A 22,868-nucleotide genomic window follows, 5' to 3' on the forward strand; every position below is an offset into this window, starting at 1 on the left:
GCACATGTGCACATGACCAGGCCCGAGGGAAGGAGGGAGGCCCACGGAAGGAAGAGGTTGTCTCCTGGCACAAATAATTACATGGTATTTATTCCGTCTCCTTCTCCTCCGCCAGGTACACAGCCTTCTTATTTGGCATCCCAGACACCACAGCAACAGATAGGGCATCTTGTCTTGCATGGCTGTGGGAGATCTCACTGGCCAAGGCAAGGACCCTGTTGACAGGGTAGGGATGCCAGCTTTGCCCACAGCACCACGGATTCTGTCCCCACTCCCTGAGAGTCACTTAAATCTGTTTGTTGGGTCAGACAGCCAGCAGCATTCCCTCTCCCTCTTCTTTTTTTTGAGACGGAGTCTCGCTCTGTCGCCCAGGCTGGGGTGCAGTGGCATGATCTCGGCTCACTGCAAGCTCCGCCTCCCGGGTTCACACCATTCTCCTGCCTCAGCCTCCCGAGTAGCTGGGACTACAGGTGCCCACCACCACACCTGGCTAAATTTTTGTATTTTTAGTAGAGATGGGCTTTCACCGTGTTAGTCAGAATGGTCTCGATCTCCTGACCTCATGATCCGCCCGCCTCGGCCTCCCAAAGTGCTGGGATTACAGGCATGAGCCACTGCGCCAGGCCCAGACTCTGCATTTCTAACTCCCAGAGCATGCCTGTGAAGTGGGTCCATGAACACTTTGAATAGCAAGCCTTCAGAGTCACCCCCATCTTGCTGTGTGACACTGGGAAAGCCCCTTTCTCTCTGTGGGCTCTTCTAACCTGGCTCTCAGATCCTTGCGACTAGGTTCCACTGCCTGCCTCAGGTGGCCAACTGGCTTCCTGGACCCAGAAGAAGGAAGGGGCAGCCCCGGTGGCCAGGTGCGGTTGGGCCTTACTGAGGGGCAGGTTGTCTCAGAAGCTTTCCACACACATGAGCTTGCCCGGGATCATCTGGGCGATGGCCAAGTTCCCAGACTTCAAAGCTTTGGGGTTATCTTCCACTTTCTTGCCCAAGTGCTGGTTTGCAAACTTGCAGGCAATGTGGGCTGTGTGGCGGTACAAAACTAGTGAGTAGCCAGCTGTGGTGCAGCCAAAGTAGTTGAGAATGATCACCTGGAGGCCAGGGTGGGATGGGGAGGGGAGAAAGGGGGGCATAAGCTAAGCCCCATCCAAAGGAGGTGACCCTGACCAACTAAGAGGTCAGGCGCCTTGGGCACATTTTATTTTTTAATTTTTTGAGATGGAGTCTCACTCTGTTGCCAAAGCTGGAGTGCAGTGGCAGGATCTCTGCTCAATGCAACCTCCGCCTCCCAGGTTCAAGCGATCCTCCTGCCTCAGCCACCCTAGTAGCTGGGATTACAGGCACATGCCACCATGCCCAGCTAATTTTTGTATTTTTAGTAGAGACGGGGTTTCGCCATGTCTGGCCTGGCCAACATGTGCCCAGCCCCAGAATCTGTATTTTTGAAACACTTTCCCAGGTGATTGTAAAACACCTGGTTTAAGAAATACTGCTTTTCGGCCAGGCACGGTGGCTCATGCCTGTAATCCCAGCACTTTGGGAGGCCGAGGTGAGTGGATCACTTGAGGTCAGGAGTTCAAGACCAGCCTGGCCAACATGGTGAAACCCCATCTCTATTAACAATACAAAAATTAGCTGAGCTTGGTGGCACGTGCCTGTAGTCCCAGCTACTCGGGAGGCTGAGGCAGGAGAATCACTTGAACCTGGGAGGCGAGGTTACTGTGAGCTGAGATCCTGCTACTGCACTCCAGTCTCGGCAAGAGTGAGACTCCTTCTCAAAAAAAAAAAAAAAAAAGGAAAAAAAGAAATATTGCTTTTCAAGTTGGTATTGTGGAAACTAATAGATTAATTGAAGTACCTTGGTTTGTTCAAGAGTGCACGCAAGTAAGAGGCAGAGGAAGAATTCTAACCCAGGCAGTCTGGCTCCACCTCCACAGTGGTCAAGAGCCTAATACAGAGCCCATGCCCTGTGACCACTCTGAGTGAGCCAGCAGCCCTAGGAGCAGCAGGACATGCCCCTCCGTGGGCGTCTCATCTGGGAGACGAAGCTCACCACCTCTGAGGGCGGGTCATTCTTGCTGTCCTGCCAGGTCACCTCGCCTGATGTCCTTTACTGATACGTTCTTCACATGGAAGCCCACCTTGTCACCAGGCAGGGCCTTGGTGCATCTCCACAGACTTGACTTCCATGGTGATGTTACATGGGGCGAAGGTCACCACTATGCCTGTTTCCACCTGCCCCACAAACACAGTGCCAATACCTGGAGGGACAGAGCACTCAGGGCCATCAGCAACCAGACCCCAGTAGGCCCCCAACCCCAAGCACCTCCACAAGGCATGAACTTACCCCCAGTCTTGTACCCGCCTTTCGGGGGCAGCTGCACGGGCTTGTCTGTGGAGTGGGTAGCAGTGTGATTGAGTCCAGTGCTTTTAGCATTGTCATGCCTGCCACATTCCTTTCCTTCCTGGTGACCTTACAGCCTTCAAATGAGGGCATCTGCAAAAGCCACCAAATGTGCGGCTTATTCAGCCCAGAGAAGGCGTGGATCTGATCCAGGACCCAGCCTGCAATTAACATGAACCTCAAGGGATGCATTCTCAACCTTGGTTTCCCCATCTGGGAAACAGAGATCTCACCATCTACCTTATGGGCTATTGTAAAGACACAAAAGACCACACATGAGCCATCTCATGACATCTACTGTGCACTTGCTAAGTGATTATGATTAAATCTCACAAGCACTGTGAGATTGGCTCCCTGCATCAAGCTAATATATTTCAGAAAGCAGAGATTCCTGGAATCTGAATATCCCTTAGATCCCATTCTATCTGTTCATTACACAGGTGGAGAAACTGAGGTCCAGAGAAGGGAGGGACTTGTTAACGTACAGCAAGTTAAATAAGTGTCAGGAGTAAGAATAAAAGTAAAATTCAAATACTCTAACACTCATTCTTTTTTTTCTTTTCTTTTCTTTTTTTTTTTTTAATGCAGTCTCACTCTGTCACTCAGGCTGAAGTAGAGTGGCACAATCTCGGCTCACTGCAACCTCCGCCTCCCGGGTTCAAGTGATTCTCCTGCCTCAGCCTCCCCAAGTAGCTGGGACTACAAGTGCATGCCAGCGTGCCAGGCTAAGTTTTGTATTTTTAGTAGAGATGGGGTTTCACCATGTTGGCCAGGCTGGCCTTGAACTCCCGACCTCAGGTGATCCACCCACCTTGGTCTCCCAAAGTGCTGGGATTATAGGCATGAGCCACCATGCCTGGCCTCTAACACTCATTCTAAAAACTAAGACAGCCCAGCACAGTGGCTTATGCCTGTAATCCCAGCACTTTGGGAGGCCGAGGTGGGTGGATCACCTGAGGTCAGGAGTTCAAGACCAGCCTGGCCAATCTGGCAAAACCCTGTCTCTACTAAAAATACAAAAATCACCCTGGCATGGTTGTTCGTGCCTGTAGTCCCAGCTCCTCGGGGAGGCTAAGGCAGGAGAATCGCTTGAACCCAGGAGGCAGAGGTTGCAGTGTGCCAAGATCACTCCACTGCACTCCAGCCTGGGTGACAGAGGGAGACTCCGTCTCAAAAATAAATAAATAAATAAATAAATACTAAGACTAAAGTTTCTAAAGACTCAGACATTTCCCAGTGAAGTTGCCTATATTAGTCTGCTCTCACACTGCTAATAAAGAGATACCCAAGACTGGATAATTTATAAAGAAAAGAGGTTTAATTGACTCACAATTCTGCATGGCTGGGGAGGCCTCAGAAAACTAACAATCATGGTGGAAGGGGAAGCAAGCACATCTTTCTTCACATGGCAGCAGGAAGGAGAAGTGCCGAGCAAAGAGAGAAAAGCCCCTTATAAAACCATCAGATCTCGTGAGAACTCACTCACTATCATGAGAACATAATGGGGGAAACCGCCCCCATGATTTAATTATCTCCACCTGGTCCCACCCTTGACACAGGGATTATTACAATTCAAGGTGAGATTTGGGTGGGGACACAGAGGCAAACCGTATCAGTGCCCTAAAGAATGTGCTTCAGGGTCTCAAAACTGTTCCTAAGGATGCTGACTTGTAAGCAAAGCCACCACTGTTGAACGTAAGACCTTCCGGGGGATGATTTTCAGTATGGCAATGCATTTTACGCACACTTTTTAAGAAGAAATAATATTTACTCATCTGAAAACCCTGGCCAAAGCTTACAGACAATTGCTTCTTGGCATTTTGGCTAAGATCAAGTGCAAAGCTCAGATACATAATCTTTGCCTTCAAAAACTGGAAACACAGGACAGAAGAGGTATAGAAGGAACAAAGGTGGCTGATATTAAGGGCTAAGTGGGCAGCCGGACTATCACAGCAGCAGAGTTGGTAGACACATAGGCTTAGATCCAACACACTGTCAGAATCTCAATAAAATGCTTCTCCTTTCCAGCCACAGGTCCTGGAGTAAATCTCTAGGCTTCAAAACTTAAGTCTCCCATCAGCATCAAAAACAATGCCAACTTCAACCTTAGCACAATAGAGCAAGGCCTCTCAGTAGCTGGTTGACCCTCCGATACCGGAGGATGCAGTGATTGCATCAGGGAAGGCTTTGGCAGGTGGGGGAAGAGGGCTCTAGACAAGGGAAACCTTCCACGGCAGGGAACCAGAGCCACACAGTATAGAAGCCACACAAAGCACATCTTGCCTCATGGACTCAAAAATTGGTAGCCCAAGGAATAAAGCTACTGTTTCTATTCATATTCAACTCTTTTTGGGATGGAGGAGTAGTGGGTATGAGGCTCTGAAAGCATTTTTTAGTAAGCACTTTTATATAAATAATTCAAGTTTGTAAGAGGAATATTTTGTCTTTCTCAGAAAGGAGAATTGAGGATCAGAAGTGGGTTGCCCAGGGCCCAGTGACTGACATTGACCAGATAAGAAGTTGAAAATGAGACCAACTCCCCAGACCCAAATACAAGCCTCTTCCCACTGAGCCTGCAGTCAGGGTGAGGTAGTGATGAACTTTACCCGTTGGTTTGATGAACTTGGTGACTCACTTGGTTCTATGCCAACCCATAGCCCTACTACAAGCCTGTGAGGTCAGTAAACCACAAGTTGAATATCTAGCTCACTAGCTGCAGGCTGACATGCTTTGTTCTTTTGGCATCTAGAACACAGTAGGTGCGTAATAAATGCTGGGAGGACATGGGGATGAAATTCATGTGTGTCACTAGCTGAGATGTGTGATAATACTCAGGTTATGGGAAACAGGGACCGAGGCCTCAGGTTTCTGCTCTAAAGTCATCTTAGAACCCACCCCTGCTTGAATACCTGATGTACAGTAACTCTCCCACACTGTGTCCCTTCACCTTTTTGTAGAATTTTCTGAAGCACTTAGTCACCATCTGCCTTATTGTCCCTTCCCAGTCTCCCAGGAGACTGAGCTCCAAGAGCAGAGTTGCTTCTCATTCACTGCTGCACTCTCAGCACCAAGGACAGTGCCAGGCACGCTGGCGCTCAGTCACCATTTGAAGGGACACTCTGTCCCTGCAGGTCTAGTCCTTTCTCAAAGGCACTTGGGCAATCTGTGTCAAAAGACTCCAAAAATAATGCATACCCTTGCTTCGTTTTTTTAAAAAATGAAACTCCTGTAGAGGCATGGTCTTGCTGCATTGCCTACGCTAGTCTTGAACCCCTGGCCACAAGTAATGCTTCAGCCTCAGCCTCCCAAAGTGCTGGGATTACAGGTTTGAGCCACCATGCCCAGTGGTTCACGAGGAATTTATTTCATTAGGAACTGATTATAATTACACTACCAAAGACACATGGAAAGATTTATTTACCAAGATGCTTACGGCAGGTTTTAATTTTTTAAGTAGAGTTAACATTCTTAATTATGGCAGTTTTTTTGTTTTGCTTTTTTGTTTTCTGAGACGGTGTCCTCACTCTGTCATCCAGGCTAGAATGCAGGGGCATGATCATGGCTCACTGCAGCCTTGACCTTCCAGGCTCAAGCAATCCTCCCATCCCAGCCTCCTCATTAGCATGCACCATCGCGCCTGGCTAAGTTTTCTTTCTTTCTTTTTTTTTGTTTGTAGAGATGTTTTGTCACTATGTTAGCCGACTGTTGTCTTGGGTTCCTGGGCTCAAGAAATCCTCCCACCTTGGCCTCCCAAAGTGATAGGATTACAGGCACAAGCCACCATGCCCAGCCCAATTATGGCAGTTTTTAATAAAATTAGAAACAATAGAAGCTAGTGACCTTAGGCTATTCCCTAACTGCACTGTGTCCTAGTTTTCTTACTTCACCTGGGAATAAAATGCCCTCCTCATGGGGTTGTATACACGTAAAGCACTCAGTCTTAAATCATTAATTGCCATTTACCGTGAATCATGGATATAGCCAAACTACCTACCTACTGAGATGTGATACAAAACACCCATTAACTCTCCAACAGTTTAAATGGCCAGGGAATTTTTAAAAATGTGTACAGAGGCCGGGCGCGGTGGCTCAAGCCTGTAATCCCAGCACTTTGGGAGGCCGAGACGGGCGGATCACGAGGTCAGGAGATCGAGACCATCCTGGCTAACCCAGTGAAACCCCGTCTCTACTAAAAAATACAAATAACTAGCCGGGCGAGGTGGCGGGCGCCTGCAGTCCCAGCTACTCGGGGGGCTGAGGCAGGAGAATGGTGTAAACCTGGGAGGCGGAGCTTGCAGTGAGCTGAGATCCGGCCACTGCACTCCAGCCTGGGTGACAGAGAGAGACTCCGTCTCAAAAAAAAAAAAAAAAAAATGTGTATAGAGCATTATGTGTAGTTCGAGTCCAGCTGTGAATACCTAGAAAGAATTGCATGGAAACTAACTAGGTTATCTATAACTAGGTAAACTATAACTAGGTTATCTATAAATAGGTTATCTATAAGTCGTGGGGTGGCAGTTTATGCTTCATATCTGCACGAAATGCTTATTGTAAAGATGTTAGACATTAATTTTATAATCAGAAAAAGATAGCTATGTACACATGGAGGAAAAGGCTAAGAATTCTCAAGTCAATTATAGAAAAGGTAGGCTTTAGGCAGATATACTAATACCAATTAGCCTGCGAGCACCAACTGTCTGTGTCAGCGGATATCCACGTGAAGTCTTTTGTTTAATTCTTACAACCCTGTGAAGTGAGCCCAAAGTCCCAGAGCATTAATATTAAACCTCAGCTGCTCCTTTACTGTGGGCAAAGGATGAAGTTGGGGCTTGAATTCAGGTCTGATGTTAGAACTCAACTCTTTTGGTAGGGAGGTACTTGTCTAGAGATGTCAAAATCTACTTGAACGTGGGATCCCTGAGCACAGGAACTGTGCTCAGGGATCACACAGGGACTGTGTCTTAGACACATTTATATTGCGCCCACACTGCCTAAGGTGGGATAGCTTAGATGCTGTAAGCATGGGCTAGAACTCTAGACCCAGCCAGCACTGCCCAGTGGAAATTTCTGCAACGATGTAAATATTCTGCTACTGTACTCACTGTTCAATATGAGAGCCATATGTGGTTTCTGGGCACTTGAAATGTAGCTAAGGAATTATTTCATTTGATTTCATATTAGTAATTTAAATAGCCACACATACCTAGTGGCCACAACATCAGTCCGCACAGTTTTATGCTTACTGATTATATAGTCTCGGGTGTACTAATTTCACTCATCTGTAAAATGGAGGTCAAAGCATCCACCAAAAGGGGATGGAGATCGTTCCCAGTGATCAGTCCATGAGCACACTGTGAATACTGGATATTTATTACAGGAGAAGCTCAAATATTTTAATGGGCAAGTCTCATTTAATTGGTCCTGCCCAGCTGGCCCTCACCTTCCTGCCAGGTTCCAGCATGTTGTCCCCATGCCAGCCTGAGATGGGCACGAAGGGCACAGTCTGGGAGTTGTAACTAATCTTCTTGATATAAGCCTTCACCTCCTTGCTGATCTCCTCAAAGCATGTACTAATGTAAGGTGGCTCTGTGATGTCCATCTTGTTGACTGCCGCAGTGAGCTGCTTCACGCCCAGTGTATAGGCCAACAGTGTGTGTTCACACATCTGCTTGTTCTTGGAGATGCCAGCCTCACACTCTCCTACACCGCTTGCCAAAATCAGCACAGCACAGTCTGCCTAGCCTGAGAGAGGTAGGCCCAGCTCAGAGCTGGCCTGGGACACCCCCTGCCCATCCCCACAGCAGGGCCGAGGCAACCCTGATGGTAGCTGTAAGGTGCCTGTGATCATGTGTTTGATGAAGTCACAGTGACCCATGGCATCAATGATGGTGACATAGCATTGCTTTGCCCCGAACTTCTACAGAAAGATGTCGATGGTGATGCCACCGTTACGGTTTGGTTGTGTCCCCACCCAAATCTCATCTTGAACTGTAGTTCCCACAATCCCCACCTGTGGTGGGAAGGACCCGGTGGGAGGTAATTGAATCATGGGGGCGGTTCCTTCATACTATTTTTGTGATAGTAAGTTCTCACAAGATTTGATGGTTCTTTTAAGGAGCTTCCCCCTTTGCTTGGCTTTCATTCTCCTTCCTGCCGTCACATGAAGGACATGTTTGCTTCCCCTTCTGCCATGATTGTAAGTTTCCTAAAGCCTCCCCAGCCATGCTGAACTGTGAGTCAATTAAACCTCTTTCCTTTGTAAATGACCCAGTCTCAGGTATGTCTTCATTAGCAGTGTGAGAATGGACAAATATAGCCACGTTCCCACCCAGCCTTTAGCTTGTCCAGCACCCAGAAGTATGTGAAGGAGCCTTTGCTCATCTAGACTAGGAGTGAGAAGAAGAACTCCAGGGACACTTTTTTTTTTTTTTTTTTTTTTTTTTTTTTTTTTTTTTTTTTTTAACAAAGTCTTGCTCTGTCACCCAGGCTGGAATACAGTGGCGTGATCTTGGCTCACTGCAACCTCCACCTCCTGAGTTCAAGTGATTCTCCTGGCTCAGCCCCATGAGTAGCTGGGATTACAGGCACATGCCACCAAGCCCAGCTAATTTTTGTATTTTTAGTAGAGACAGGGTTTCACCATGTTGGTCAGGCTGGTCTCGGGCTCCTGACCTCATGATCCACCCGCCTCGGCCTCCCAAAGTGCTGGGATTACAGGCATGAGTCACTGCTCATGTAAGTTCCCAAGTAAGTCAAGAGTCAGAAGGGACAGTAACCGGGCAGTGTGATGGAGAAGACTTTGAATTTTTAAATTTAAGTTTTAATTTTCAGAGACAAGGTCTTACTTTGTCATCCAGGCTGGAGTACAATGGCATAAACATGGCTCACTGCAACTTCGACCTCCTTGGCCTACTGGGTTTCAGCAATCCTCCTTCCTCGGCGCCCCAAGTAGCTGGGGCCACAGGCACATGCCATCACACCTGGCTCATTTTTGTATTTTTAGTAGAGACAGAGATTTGTCATATTGCCCAGGCCAGTCTCAAACCCTTGAGCTCAAGCAGTTCACCTGCCTTGGCCTCACAAAGTGTTGGGATTATAGGTGTGAGCCACCATCCCTGACCCAAATTTTTAAAATAATAGAATATATTACTTGAAAAATTAGGCCCTTCCTTCCTTCCTTCCTTCCTTCCTTCCTTCCTTCCTTCCTTCCTTCCTTCCTTCCTTCCTATTTCTTTCTTCTTTTCTTTCTTTTCTTTCTGATGGAGTCTTGCTCTGTCATTCAGGCTGGAGTGCAGTGGTGCAATCTCGGCTCACTGCACCCTCCACCGCCCAGATTCAAGCAGTGCTCCTGCCTCAACCTCCAGAGTAGCTGAGATTGATTACAGGTGCCTGCCACCATGCCTGGCTAATTTTTTGTATTTTTAGTAGAGATGGGTTTTCACCATGTTGGCCAGGCTGGTCTCGAATGCCTGACCTCAAGCAATCTACCTGCCTCAGCCTCCCAAAGTGCTGGGATTACAGGCGTGGATTACAGGCGTGAGTCATCGTGCCCAGCCTGGTTTTTCTTTAAGAGCAAGTTTTAGAGTCAAAGTGACCCAGGGCCATTCATAAAGTGCCTAGCCTGGCACATGGGCCTACCACATGGTCAGCAAGACTTTAAATTAGCAATAGCAGCAAACACTTACGTAATGCTCACCATGTATCTGGTGTTGTTTTAAGCACTTAACTCAGATTATCTCATTTAATCCTTGCAACAACTCAATGAAGTTTTATTTTTTTAATTTTAATTATTATTATTATTTTTTTATTTTTGAGACGGAGTCACACTCTTTCACCCAGGCTGGAGTGCAGTGGCCCCATCTTGGCTCACTGTAACCTCCAGCTCCCAGGTTCAAACGATTCTCCAACCTCTGCCTCCCAAGTAGCTGGGATTACAGGTGTATGCCACTGTGCCCAGCCTAATTTTTATTATTCTTTTATTTTTAGTTTTTGAGACAGGGTCTCACTCTGTTGTAAGAGAGAAATGAACTAGCTTGAGATCATACAGCTAATAAACAGCAGAACCAGGATTTGAACCCAGGTTCAAGCCCTTGAATGCTACCCTGTGGTAAATGGTAGCTATGACGGATGGTTACACCTGGGAACTTTGCGCTTCTTTCAGCACTGGTAAAAATGAGGCTACTAAAAAAGTCAGTAGAACATATAGGTTACCACATCAGTCCCGCCAGCTGGGATATCCTGGCTATTTGTTTATTTCAGCTGTAATTAGAGTGCTGTGCTAAGCCCTGAGGCATAGTGGAGGATAAAACAGAACAGAGACCAGGTGGCTTCCTCAAGAAAACTAACCAGGTCATTCGGAGACAGGACTAGAACACAGGCCTCCTGACTTTTGCTACTATAGGAATGTTTACAAAGTAGTTTTGAATATACATTAGATAAGCAGTTCCCAAAGAGTAGTCTAGGGACCCACAGAGGCCTAAGGGTTTCCAAGATCGAAACTATTTCTGTAACAATGCTAAGACATTATTTTCCCTCTCATTCTCCCATGAGTGCACAGTGGTGTTTCCTAGGGGCTACGTGACATGTAAAATTGTAATGGGCTGAAGAAGCAGATATGAGAATCCAGCTGTCTTCTATTAAGCCAGACAGTAAAGAGATCTGCAAGAATATAAAACAATGCCACCCTTCTATGATTTTTTTGTTTTGGGAAATAGTTATTCTTCACACATTAAAAGTGTTATGTTGACTGGGCGCGGTGGCTCACGCCGGTAATCCCAGCAGTTAAGGAGGCCGAGGCAGGTGGATCACTTTAGATTGGGAGTTCGAGACTAGCCTGATCCACATGGAGAAAGCCCCGTCTCTACTAAAAATACAAAATTAGCTGGGCGTTGTGGCGTATGCCTGTAATCCCAGCTACTCGGGAGGCTGAGGCGGGAGAATCGCTTGAACTCAGGAGGCAGAGGTTGCGGTGGGCCAAGATCACGCCACTGAACTTCAGTCTGGGCAACAAGAGCGAAACTCTGTCTCAAAATCAAAAACAAAACAAAAAAAGTGATATGTTAATATGTAGGGAGTTTATACTGCTATTTTAAAATAGTTACATTTTTAATTTTTAAAAAAATGTCATATTTTATTTATTTATTTATTTTTATTTTTATTTTTTGAGACAGAGTCTCACCCTGTTGCCTGGGCTGGAGTGCAGTGGCGCGATCTCATCTCACCACAACCTCCACCTCAAGGGTTCAAGTAATTATCGTGCCTCAGCCTCCTAAGTAGCTGGGAATACAGGCACGCACCACCATGCTTGGCTAATTTTTGTATTTTTAGTAGAGACGGGGCTTTCCAAGAAGATTATGGAAAAAGGAGTGATCTGATATGGTGATTCTCCAACTTTCTGCTCTTGGGAACCCTTTACTCTCCTAAAGGGACTCCACAGGGATTTGATTATGTGGATTAGAGCTATCTATATTCACTGTATTCAAAATAAAACTGAGCTGTTTTGTTTTGAGACGGAGTCTCACCGTGTCACCCAGGCTGGAGTGCAGTGGCACAATCTCGGCTCACTGCAACCTCTGCCTCCCAGGTTCAAGCGATTATCGTGCCTCAGCCTCCCGAGTAGTTGAGATTCCAGGCAGGCACCACCACATCCAGCTAATTTTTGCATTTTTAGTAGAGATGGGGTTTCTGCACGTTGGCCAGGCTGGTCTCGAACTCCCGACCGAAAGTGATTGGCCCGCCTTGGCCTCCCAAAGTGCTAGGATTACAGGCATGAGCTACCACACCCTGCCGATAACTAAAACTGGCCCAGTGGCTCATGCCTGTAATCCCAGCACTTTGGGAGGCCAAGGCAGGCCAATTACCTAAGGTCAGGAGTTTGAGACCAGCCTGGCCAACATGGGGAAACCCCATCTCTACTAAAAACAAAAAAATTAGCCGGGTGTGGTGGCGCATGCCTGTAATCCCAGCTACTCAAGGGTCTGAGGCACGAGAATTGCTTGAACCCGGGAAGTAGAGGTTGCAGTGAGCTGAGATGGGCCATTGCACTCCAGCCTGGGCGACTCCATCTCAAAAGAAAGAAAGAAAGAAAGAAACACATGGGGGCGCTCTTGCCACAAACTGCAGAGAAAAATGATCTTAAAACCAAGGACACTGAAGGCCGTGGATGCCTGGGGGGCTGCTATTACAACACTTTTCTGATCACATCGTCACCAATTCTGGTCTTTCCCCTTAGGTTACAGGTAGTGATAGGGATGGATGGGTAATGTAGCTAATTTCACCTTCCTGTAAGCTTTGTTTTCCATGAATTATTTTGCATCTTGGTGTATTGATGTAATTTCTTGGCCATAACTCCCACAAGTTCATAAAAGGTAAAGTGAGGCCCTATGACACCCATCTCTGGCCTTTAAGGCCGTGCTTCTGAGAGCATCTGTGGAGTATTGGGAAGGAAACTGGCTTTAGCATCCAAAGACCAGGCACCAGGTCTCAGCTTCACCACTTCCTGGCTGTGTGACCTTGGGCAAGTTACTTTACCTCTCTGAGCCTCATTATCTCACCACTAAGAGAAGGACGGTAATAGCTGCCCTTACAGAATTATTGTGAAGAGCAGATGAGCAGTAAAGTGGCTTTATAAACTGTAAAGTACTGTAGGAAGGTCTATATTTGTTATGACACTGGCCTGTGGAAATATGTAAATAAGTATCTAATATGTGGTTTTTGAAGATGCTGATTCTTTGCTGTCCTAATTCCCTATTGTGTCAGAAATGTCATTTTACCTCTCAAGAGGTTTTTCTGGTGTCTGGACTTTAAAAAATACAGGGCTGAGCTTTTGGCCAGGGCGAAGTTGGTAGTGACCTAATTGTCTGGGAAATCTTTCTGTGCACCTGCCCATTAGAGTGCCAGAAATCCCACCATTGGCAATCTGCTGCTTTAGATTCTTCTTGTAAAACATCAACAACTCCTCTTCTTCTTTTCTTTCTTCCCTCCTTCCAAAAGCCTTTTCCACTGGCTTGATGATTCCTTAAATTCTACTTTTAGATCACTGAGTGATCTTGGCTCAGTGCAACCTCCACCTCCCGGGTTCAAGCAATTCTCCTGCCTCAGCCTCCCAAGTAGCCGGGATTACAGGCGCCTGCCACCATGCCCGGCCAATTTTTTGTTTTGTATTTTTAGTAGAGATAGGGTTTCACCATGTTGGCCAGGCTGGTTTCAAACTCCTGACCTCAAGTGATCCGGCTGCCTCGGCCTTCCCAAGTGTTAGGATCACAGGCGTGAGCCACTGCGCCCTGCCTACTTTCGAGCACTTTGATTTGGTCTAAGACTTCAGCTCCCAGCTAAAACTGCTTCTAGCTCTAAGGAAAGCCAATACTGGGGCCTGGTGCAGTGACTCACACCTGTAGTCCCAGTTACTTGGGAGGCTGAGGCAGGAGAATCACTTAAGCCCAGGAGGTCAAGGCTATAGTGAGCTATGATCGCACCACTGAACTCCAACTTGGGCAACAGAGGAAGATCCTGTTTTTAAAAACAGACAAACAAGCAACAAACAAACAGAAAAGCCAGTTCTGGACACTTTATTAGATTAGGGGATCTTTTTTTTTTTTTTTTTTTTTTTTTGAGACGGAGTCTCGCTCTGTCGCCCAGGCTGGAGTGCAGTGGCGCAATCTCGGCTCACTGCAAGCTCCGCCTCCCGGGTTCACGCCATTCTCCTGCCTCAGCCTCCCGAGTAGCTGGGACTACAGGCGCCCGCCACTGCGCCCAGCTAATTTTTTTCTATTTTTTAGTAGAGACGGGGTTTCACCATGGTCTCGATCTCCTGACCTTGTGATCCGCCCGCCTCGGCCTCCCAAAGTGCTGGGATTACAGGCGTGAGCCACCGCGCCCGGCCTAGATTAGGGGATCTTACAGGGCAAGGGCCGTGTCTCAGTTACCTTTGCGTCCTTCAGGGCCTGGCAAAGGGTCTTTCGTGAAAGTTCAGGGAACTGGAAATCTTTTTTTTTTTTGGCTTGTTTTTTAGAAATGGGGTTTCACCATGTTGCCTAGGCTGATCTCAAACTTGTGAGCTCAAGCAGTCCTCCCACCTCAGCCTCTCAAAGTCCTGGGACTACAGGTGTGAGCCACTGCACCTGGCTGGAATTGGCAAGTTTTGTCTAGAACCAGACTAAAGTATCTTTCCATCATCCTTGCAGCTGGGAATGAGGTAAGAGAGTACAAGACAGGGGGTTGGACTCACTCTTTCATTGAAGTTGACCTAATATCACATCTTTGTAGGCCTGTCTATTTTCCCCTGACGTTAATATTTGGGCTTGAAAAAAAAACAATGTAAAAGAAATACGTGCTTAATATAAAGGTTACAGAAAGAAGAAAACCAAATTATTCAAGATCCTACAACCACCACAGACTAATCACGGTTAAGTTAGTATATTTTCATTGGATTATTCTCTTTTTCTTTTTATTGATTGATTGATTGATTGATTGATTGTTTGAGGCAGGTTCTCACTCTATTGCCCAGGCTGGAGTGTAGTAGCGCAATCACAGTTCACTGTAGCCTATACCTCCTGGGCTCAAGTGATCCTCCTACCTCGGCCTCCTGAAGTGATAGGATTACAGGCGTGAGCCACTAATCCCTTAAAGAAGAAGAGCCTTTTTCTTCTTTAAAGAAAATCTTATTTTTTCCTGTGATTATAAAAGTTATATATATATGGAAATGTAACAACGTATAGACATTTTGGAAAACAGTTTGGCAATTTCTTTTTTGAGATGGAGTCTCTCTCTGTCACCCAGGCTGGAGTGCAGTGGTGTGATCTCGACTCACTGCAACCTCCGCCTCCTGGGTTCAAGCGATTCTCCTGTCTCAGCCTTCTGAGTAGCTGGGATTACAGAGGTGCACCACCACGTCCGGTTAATTTTTGTATTTTTAGTAGAAGTAGGGTTTCACTATGTTGGCCAGGCTGGTCTCAAGCTCCTGACCTCAGGTGATCCACCTGCCTTGTCCTCCCAAAGTGCTGGGATTCCAGGCGTAAGACACCGCGCTCGGCCTGCAATTTCTTATAAGACTAAATATGCACTTATTATATAACCCAGCAATTATATTCTTGTGTAGTTATCCCAGATAAATTAAAATTTAAGTTCACACAAAAACCTGCAGACATTTTTTTTTTTTTTTTTGAGACGGAGTCTCGCTCTGTCACCCGGGCTGGAGTGCAGCGGCACGATCTTGGCTCACTGCAAGCTCCGCCTCCTGGGTTCCACGCCATTCTCCTGCCTCAGCCTCCCGAGTAGCTGGGACTACAGGCACCTACCACCACACCTGGCTAATTTTTTGTATTTTTGGTAGAGACAGGGTTTCACCGTGTTAGTCAGGAGATGGTCTTGATCTCCTGACCTCATGATCCGCCTGCCTCAACCTCCCAAGGTGCTGGGATTACAGGCGTGAGCCACCGTGCCCGGCCTGAGAAATGTTTACAGCAGCTTTATTTGTAATAACAAAATACTGGAAACAACTCTTCAGTAGGAAAATGGTTGACCAAACTCTGGTACATGCACACCATGGAATACTCCCTAGCAATAGCAAGGAATGAACTAATGATACACGCAGCAACCTAGATGGACATCAAGGGTGTTAGGCTTTGTGAAAAAAAGCCAGTGTCAAAAGATTACCTACCTTGTGATTCCGTTTATATAACATCTCAAAGTGACACAACTATAGATATGGAGAGCAGATTAGTGGTTGCCAGAGGACGAAGAAGACCGGGGTGAGGAGCTGGGACAGAGTGAGGGCGGCTCAGAATACAAAGAGGTAGCATGAGGCTGTGATTCTGAGGTGATGGAATGGTTCTGTTTCTTAACTGTGGTGTTGGTTACACAAATTTATACATAGGAAAAAACTAGAAACTACACAGACACGAATGCAGTTTTTAAAAATGGTAAAAACTGAGTAAGGTCTGTAGACTAATTGTAATACACCAAGAGCAACGTCAGTTTTCTGGTTTTGATGTTATAATATGACTACACAAGATTTCATCATTGGCGCTGGGTGTGGTGGCTCATGCCTATAATCCCAGCACTTTGGGAGGTCAAGGCAGGCAGATCACCTGAGGTCAGGAGTTCAAGACCAGTCTGGCCAACACGGCGAAATCCCATCTCCACTAAAAACACAAATATTAGTTGGGTGTGGCGGCACATGCCCATAGTCCCAGCTACTTGGGAGGCTGAGGCAGGAGAATCGCTTGAACCTGGGAAGTAGAGGCTGCAGTGAGCCAAGATCACGCCACTGCACTCCAGCCTGGGCAATAGAGTGAGACTCCATCTCAAAATAAAAAAAAGATTTCACCATTGGGGTATCTGGGTAAGTGGTATGTGAATCCCTGTGTGCTGTTCTTACACTTGCCTTTGAGTGTGTAATGATTTCAAAAGAAACAGCTTAAGATTTGGGTGGGGGAAGTACCTAGGCAAGACCTCTCCACCACTGTCCAGTGTGTTTATTGCAAGGACTCCCCTCTCCTGGGTGGGATGCTGCGTTTCCAACATCCCACCTCCTGCAGCTTGGAGAAGGGGTTGGTGTGCATGTGGACTTTTCAGGTACCTGTGGAGGACGGTGGGGGCAGGAATACCTGATGAGTGGATGGGAGGAGAGAGAAAAGAGGTAGCAATTGTAGACAGATGAGTCAGGTATGGCACCAAGGACCAGCCTGAACATGCCTGAAAATCAGCCCATATGCCAAACGGAATAGAAGGGACTTGGGTCTCTGACTCTTGAATTATGTTGTTTTCCAAATCTTTCTGTGATTATGCTTAGGGGATATTTTAAAGACTGCACAGTCCTAGAACCCTTCTCCTTAGTTGATCCTGAGTATACAATGAATGTTTGTGTACTTCCAAATTCATATATTATAAGCCTTACCCCAAAGGTGATGGTATTAGGAGGTGGGCGTTTGGGAGGTGATTAGGTCATGAGGATGGAGTCCTCATGATAGGGATTAGTGTCTTTACCAAAGAGACCTCCAAGAGCTAGTAGCCCCTTGTACTATGTCAGGACACAGCAAGAAGTCACCCTCTATGAATCAGGAAGAGGGCCCTCACCAGACACCGAATCTGCCAGCACTTTGTTCTTGGACCTTCCTGCCTCTAGAATTGTAAGAAATAAAAGTCTGTTGTTTATAAGGCACCCAATTTATGGTATTTTGTTTCGGCAGCCTGAACAGACTAAGGTAGTCTCTTTTTTTTCTTCTTTTTTTTTTTTTTTTGAGACGGAGACTCGCTCTGTCGCCCTGGCTGGAGTGCAGTGGCCGGATCTCAGCTCACTGCAAGCTCCGCCTCCCGGGTTTACGCTGCCTCAGCCTCTGGAGTAGCTGGGACTACAGGCGCCCGCCTAGTTTTTTGTATTTTTTTAGTAAAGATGGGGTTTCACCGTGTTAGCCAGGATGGTCTCAATCTCCTGACCTCGTGATCCGCCCGTCTCAGCCTCCCAAAGTGCTGGGATTACAGGCTTGAGCCACCACACCCGGCCTTTTTCTTCTTTTTTTTTTTCTTTTTTTTCTTTGAGATGGAGTTTCGCTTTTGTTGCCCAGGCTGCAGTGCAATGGCATGATCTTGGCTCACCGCGACCTCTGCCTCCTGGGTTCAAGCGATTCTCCCACCTCCACCTCCCAAGTAGTTGGGACTACAGGCATGCACCACCATGCCTGGCTAATTTTGTATTTTTAGTAGAGATGAGGTTTCTCCATGTTGGGCAGGCTGGTCTCGAACTCCTGACCTAAAGTGATCCGCCCGCCTTGGCCTCCCAAAGTGCTGGGACTACAGGCGTGAGCCACTGCACCCGGCCTTAAGAGAGTCTTTAAAAAAAACTTTAAAATAGTGCATTAAATATACTTCTGCTTCTGGCCAAAATGAGATAACAGAGACCAGATATATTCTCCCAACTGAAACAACAGAAAGAACTGGACAAAATCTAGGAAGCAATGATTTTCTGATATTGGACCTCACCAGTGCAGGACAGTGATTCCTGAGAGAGGGGAAACAAAGGAGGTGAGTCTTATGATTGCCCCTCCCACCTTGCTGCCTGGAACGGGTTTCTGAGCTGCGGCATGTGGAAGGGAGCTGCATTAAGAGGGTTGGGGCCAGGCACGGTGGCTCACACCCAGGTGGAGGCTGATGGACTTCGGGAGCTGAGCAGCTGGAGCTGAGAGTCCAAGGAGGCCATGGTGGCTGGAGTTCAGGGCAGAGTACTGGAGAGGAGAGAGCTACAGAGAGCTGCAGAGAGCTCCCTCTTCACTGCTCAGTACATGCCTGTAAGGAAGCTTCCTGAGGCTGGGGAAGAACCACCTGAAAGGACCACAGGAAACAATCACTACCGTTCACATGGAAACAGGAGTACTCTGTGTTCCCACCAGGCAGAGTAGAAAACCTCTTTATTCCAGGGGGATTGGGTACAGTCCTCAGAAGTATATTGTTTCAGTAGTGGGACAAATGAACCCCAGAATAAAGGCTGCTCTGGTCTCACCTAACAGCCTCAAAGTCTGGCCAGGCGCAGTGGCTCATGCCTGTAATCCCAGCACTTTGGGAGGTGGAGGCGTGGGGATCACTTGAGATCAGGAGGTCAAGACCGGCCTGGCCAATGTGGCGAAACCGCTTCTCTACTAAAAATACAAAAATTAGCCAGGTATGGTGGCAGGCACCTGTAATCCCAGCTATTTGGGAGGCTGAAGGAGAATTGCTTGAACCCAGGAGGTGGAGGTTGCAGTGAGCAGAGATTGTGCCATTACACTCCAACCTGGGTGACAGAGAGAGACTCCATCTCAAAAAAAAAAAAAAAAAAAAAAAAAAGCCTGAAAGTGAACCTCAAAAGGATCAAACTGTTTCCAAGTAACTTAAGTGTCCCATAACAAATTTCAAGAATATTCATAGGAATACGAAAATATCTAGCACCAAAAGAGGTAAAATTCACAATGTCTGGCATCATCCAATCACAAATTACTAGGTATGCAAAGAGGAAAGTAAATAAGACCTAACATGAAAAGAAAAATAAATTAATAGAAGCAAACTGGGAAATGATACAGATGATAGAATTAATAGAAAAGGGATGCCATGGCATTTTGCTTGGGCTGAGAAAAAAAAATAGAAGAAAGAAAAAGAAAAAAAAAGAAAAGGGAATTAATGTTACTGTAACTATACGGTATCCCACATGGTCAAACAGGTAAAAGAAAGATTAAGTAAGCTAAGTAGAGACATGGAAGATTTTGTAGATATGGGCAGGAGGTGGGGAGTCTCATTATGTTGCCCAGGCTGGTCTTGAACTCCCAGCTTCAAGCAATCCTCTTACCTTGGCGTCTCAAAGTGCTGGGATTACATGCGTGAGTCACCATGCTCAGCCTGGACATGGAAGACTTTTCAAAGACCCAACTCAAACTTCTAGAAATTAAAACAACAACATCTAAAATGAAAAATACCCTTGCTAGGAGTGACAGCAGGTTAGATACTGCCAATGAAAAGATTGGTGAACTTGAAGGCATAGCAATAGAAAGCATCCAAAATGAAATAGATTTAAAAAAAAAAAAAAGATTTAAAAATAGTTACAGAGCATCAGGGAGCTTTGCAACAACTTCAAGTAGCCCAATATATGTGTAAATGAAGTCCCCGAAGGAGGTAGAGGGAAAGGAAAGAGAAAAAATATTTAAATAAATAATGGCCGGCCAGCTGCGGTGGCTCAGGCCTGTAATCCCAGCACTTTGGGAGGCCGAGGTGGGTGGATTACGAGGTCAGGAGATCGAGACCATCCTGGTTAACATGGTGAAACCCCGTCTCTACTAAAAATACAAAAAAAAATTAGCAGGGTGTGGTGGCAGGCACCTGTAGTACCAGCTACTCGGGAGGCTGAGGCAGGAGAATGGTGTGAACCCGGGAGGCAGAGCTTGCAGTGACCGAGATCGTGCCACTGCACTCCAGTCTGGGCAACTGAACAAGACTCCATCTCAAAATAAATAAATAAATAAATAAACAAATAAATAAAGGCCAAATTTTTTTCAAGCTTGATGAAAACTGTACTCCTACGGATCCAAAAACGTCAACAGACCACAAGCACTAAAATCCGTGAACCAGACTTTGAAACCACACTGGGAAGCAGAGAGAGCTTATCCCAGAGCTATAGCATGCAAAGTCAACTTTCCTCTGTACAAAGTTGTCTGTGTTCCTGCCTGGAACCACCCAGCAGAACAGAGGTGATGGAACTGCATGGTCCAAAGGAAAACACTCCGAGGAGCTGGGTTAGGGTTCCAATTCTGCTTCAGTTAGCCCTTGAGGAATATTGAGAGGGTTGGGGCCAGGCATAGTGGCTCATACCTATAATCCCAGCACTTTGGAAGGCTGAGGCAGGCGGATTGCCTGAGATCAGGAGTTAGCGACCAGCCTGCCCAACATGGTGAAACTAAAAATACAAAAATACAAAAATTAGCCGGGTGTGGTGGTGGGCACCTGTAATCCCAGCTACTCGGGAGGCTGAGGCAGGAAAATCACTTCAACCAGGGAGGTAGAGGGTGCAGTGAGCCAAGATCACGCCACTGCACTCCAGCCTGGGCAACAGAGCAAGACTCCGTCTCAAAAAAAAAAAAAAAAAAAAAGGCCAGTCTAGGCAACATAGTTGAGACCCCCATCTCTACAAAAAATTAAAAACTTGGTTAGCTGAGTATGGTGGCAGAGCCTCTAGTTCCACTCTAGTTCCAGCCACTTGGGAGGCTGAGGTAGGAGGATTATTTGAGCCCAGTGGGTCAAGGTTGCAGTGAACCAAGGTAATGCCACTACATTGTAGTCTGGGGACAGAGTGGGAGCCAGTATCTAAAAAAAAAAAAAAAAGGTTCAAAGCAAATTATATCATTCCATCTTTGTAACAAAGCGATAAAAGAAAAAACCCAACATATACATATATAGTGAATGGCATGGATAAATAAATTCCAAAATCAACATTAGGTGGCACAATCCAACCTTAGATTGCAGGGAACTACAGAGAGATTGACTTTTCGTATTTCCATCCAATTTGTTTTGTTACAATGGCGTGTATTATTTTTATAACAGAAAAACTTTATAAAAATTCAAAACAAAACAAAACCAAGCCCACACTGCCAAAGGTCCCTCTAAGGTTTCCACAACCCAAGGCTCCTCCTCCCAGAGCTTCCGAGCCCCCTGGAAAGCTGTTTGCGCCTTCACCCGCTAGGGGCGCTGTCCACTCGGGCCCAGGCCTGGAGTCTGTTACAAGGCCGGCCGTTGGAGGGAAGCATTAAAGTCCCGGCACGGGTATCTAGGGTGTCCCGTGGATGGGAAACCCAGCCAGGACTGGGTTCAAAAGAAGGTGCTACCAGTGCGGCTCTTGGCCCTGGAGCTGCCTGGTGCTGGGGCCAGGTGCAAGGGGTGATGGGCGCAGAAAGTGGGAATAAATCCAGATTCTGGGAGATAAGTCGGGATGCTTCAGATTGTGTTTTGTAATAAAGCGGATTCCGTTGTGGAACCCAAATACCAAACCCACCAAAGCTTTGTCCAATGCTTAGTCCTATTATTACCAATATTTACAAGTGTGCACCATGTGCCAGGCAGTGTATCTTACACACATTAGCCTTTATTCTTCCTACATCATATGAGGTTTGTTTTTGCTTTTTTTTTTTTTTTTTTTTGAGACGGAGTCTTGCTCTGCCGCCCAGGCTGGAGTGCAGTGGCGCGATCTCGGCTCACTGCAAGCTCCGCTTCCCGGGTTCACGCCATTCTCCTGCCTCAGCCTCCCAAGTAGCTGGGACTACAGGCGCCCGCCACCACGCCCGGCTAGTTTTTTGTATTTTTAGTAGAGACGGGGTTTCACCGTGTTAGCCAGGATGATCTCGATCTCCTGACCTCGTGATCCGCCCGCCTCGGCCTCCCAAAGTGCTGGGATTACAGGCTTGAGCCACTGCGCCCGGCCATAACTTTTTTTAAAAGGCCATTCTCGCTATGTGGCCCAGGTTGGACTCATACTCCTAGGCTCAAGCGATCTTCTCGAATAGTTGGGACTACAAGCACATACCACCACACCCAGCTTTCATGGAGCTATTGAGAGGATACATTGAGGTCACATATGTGAACATACCTGGCACATATCAAGTATTCAATAAATGGTAGTTCTCTCTCCTGTGAACGTCTGCTTGTTTATCAAAAGGAGGAAGTTGGATAAAAATTTGGGGCTTCTCAATTTTTCTATTTAAAAACACCCGTGAGCTTTCCTTCTTTCTCTCTAAATAGGTTTTGAAATTCTGGTTCACACACAATGGAATACTATGCAGCTGTAATAAAGAAGGCTTTTCAAAATTAGTTAGGGGGAAAAAGTAAGGTTAGCAATAGTGCATCTTGTACACTAGAATCTATGTTAAAAAGAAGGGGAGAGGCTGGGCATGGTGGCTCATGCCTGTAATCTCAGCACTTTGGGAGGCCAAGGCAGGTGGATTACTTG

The 22,868-nt window shown here is 46.6% G+C and overlaps 1 pseudogene; it reads right to left on the reverse strand.

Annotated features, from left to right (window-relative positions):
• Window positions 1-896: 896 nt before the first annotated feature.
• Window positions 897-8,791, reverse strand: LOC119625929 (elongation factor 1-alpha 2-like; annotated as a pseudogene).
• Between the last annotated feature and the right edge of the window lie 14,077 nt (window positions 8,792-22,868).

Source organism: Chlorocebus sabaeus, chromosome 20, assembly GCF_047675955.1.
Source record: "Chlorocebus sabaeus isolate Y175 chromosome 20, mChlSab1.0.hap1, whole genome shotgun sequence".
Taxonomy (NCBI): Eukaryota; Metazoa; Chordata; class Mammalia; order Primates; family Cercopithecidae; genus Chlorocebus; species Chlorocebus sabaeus.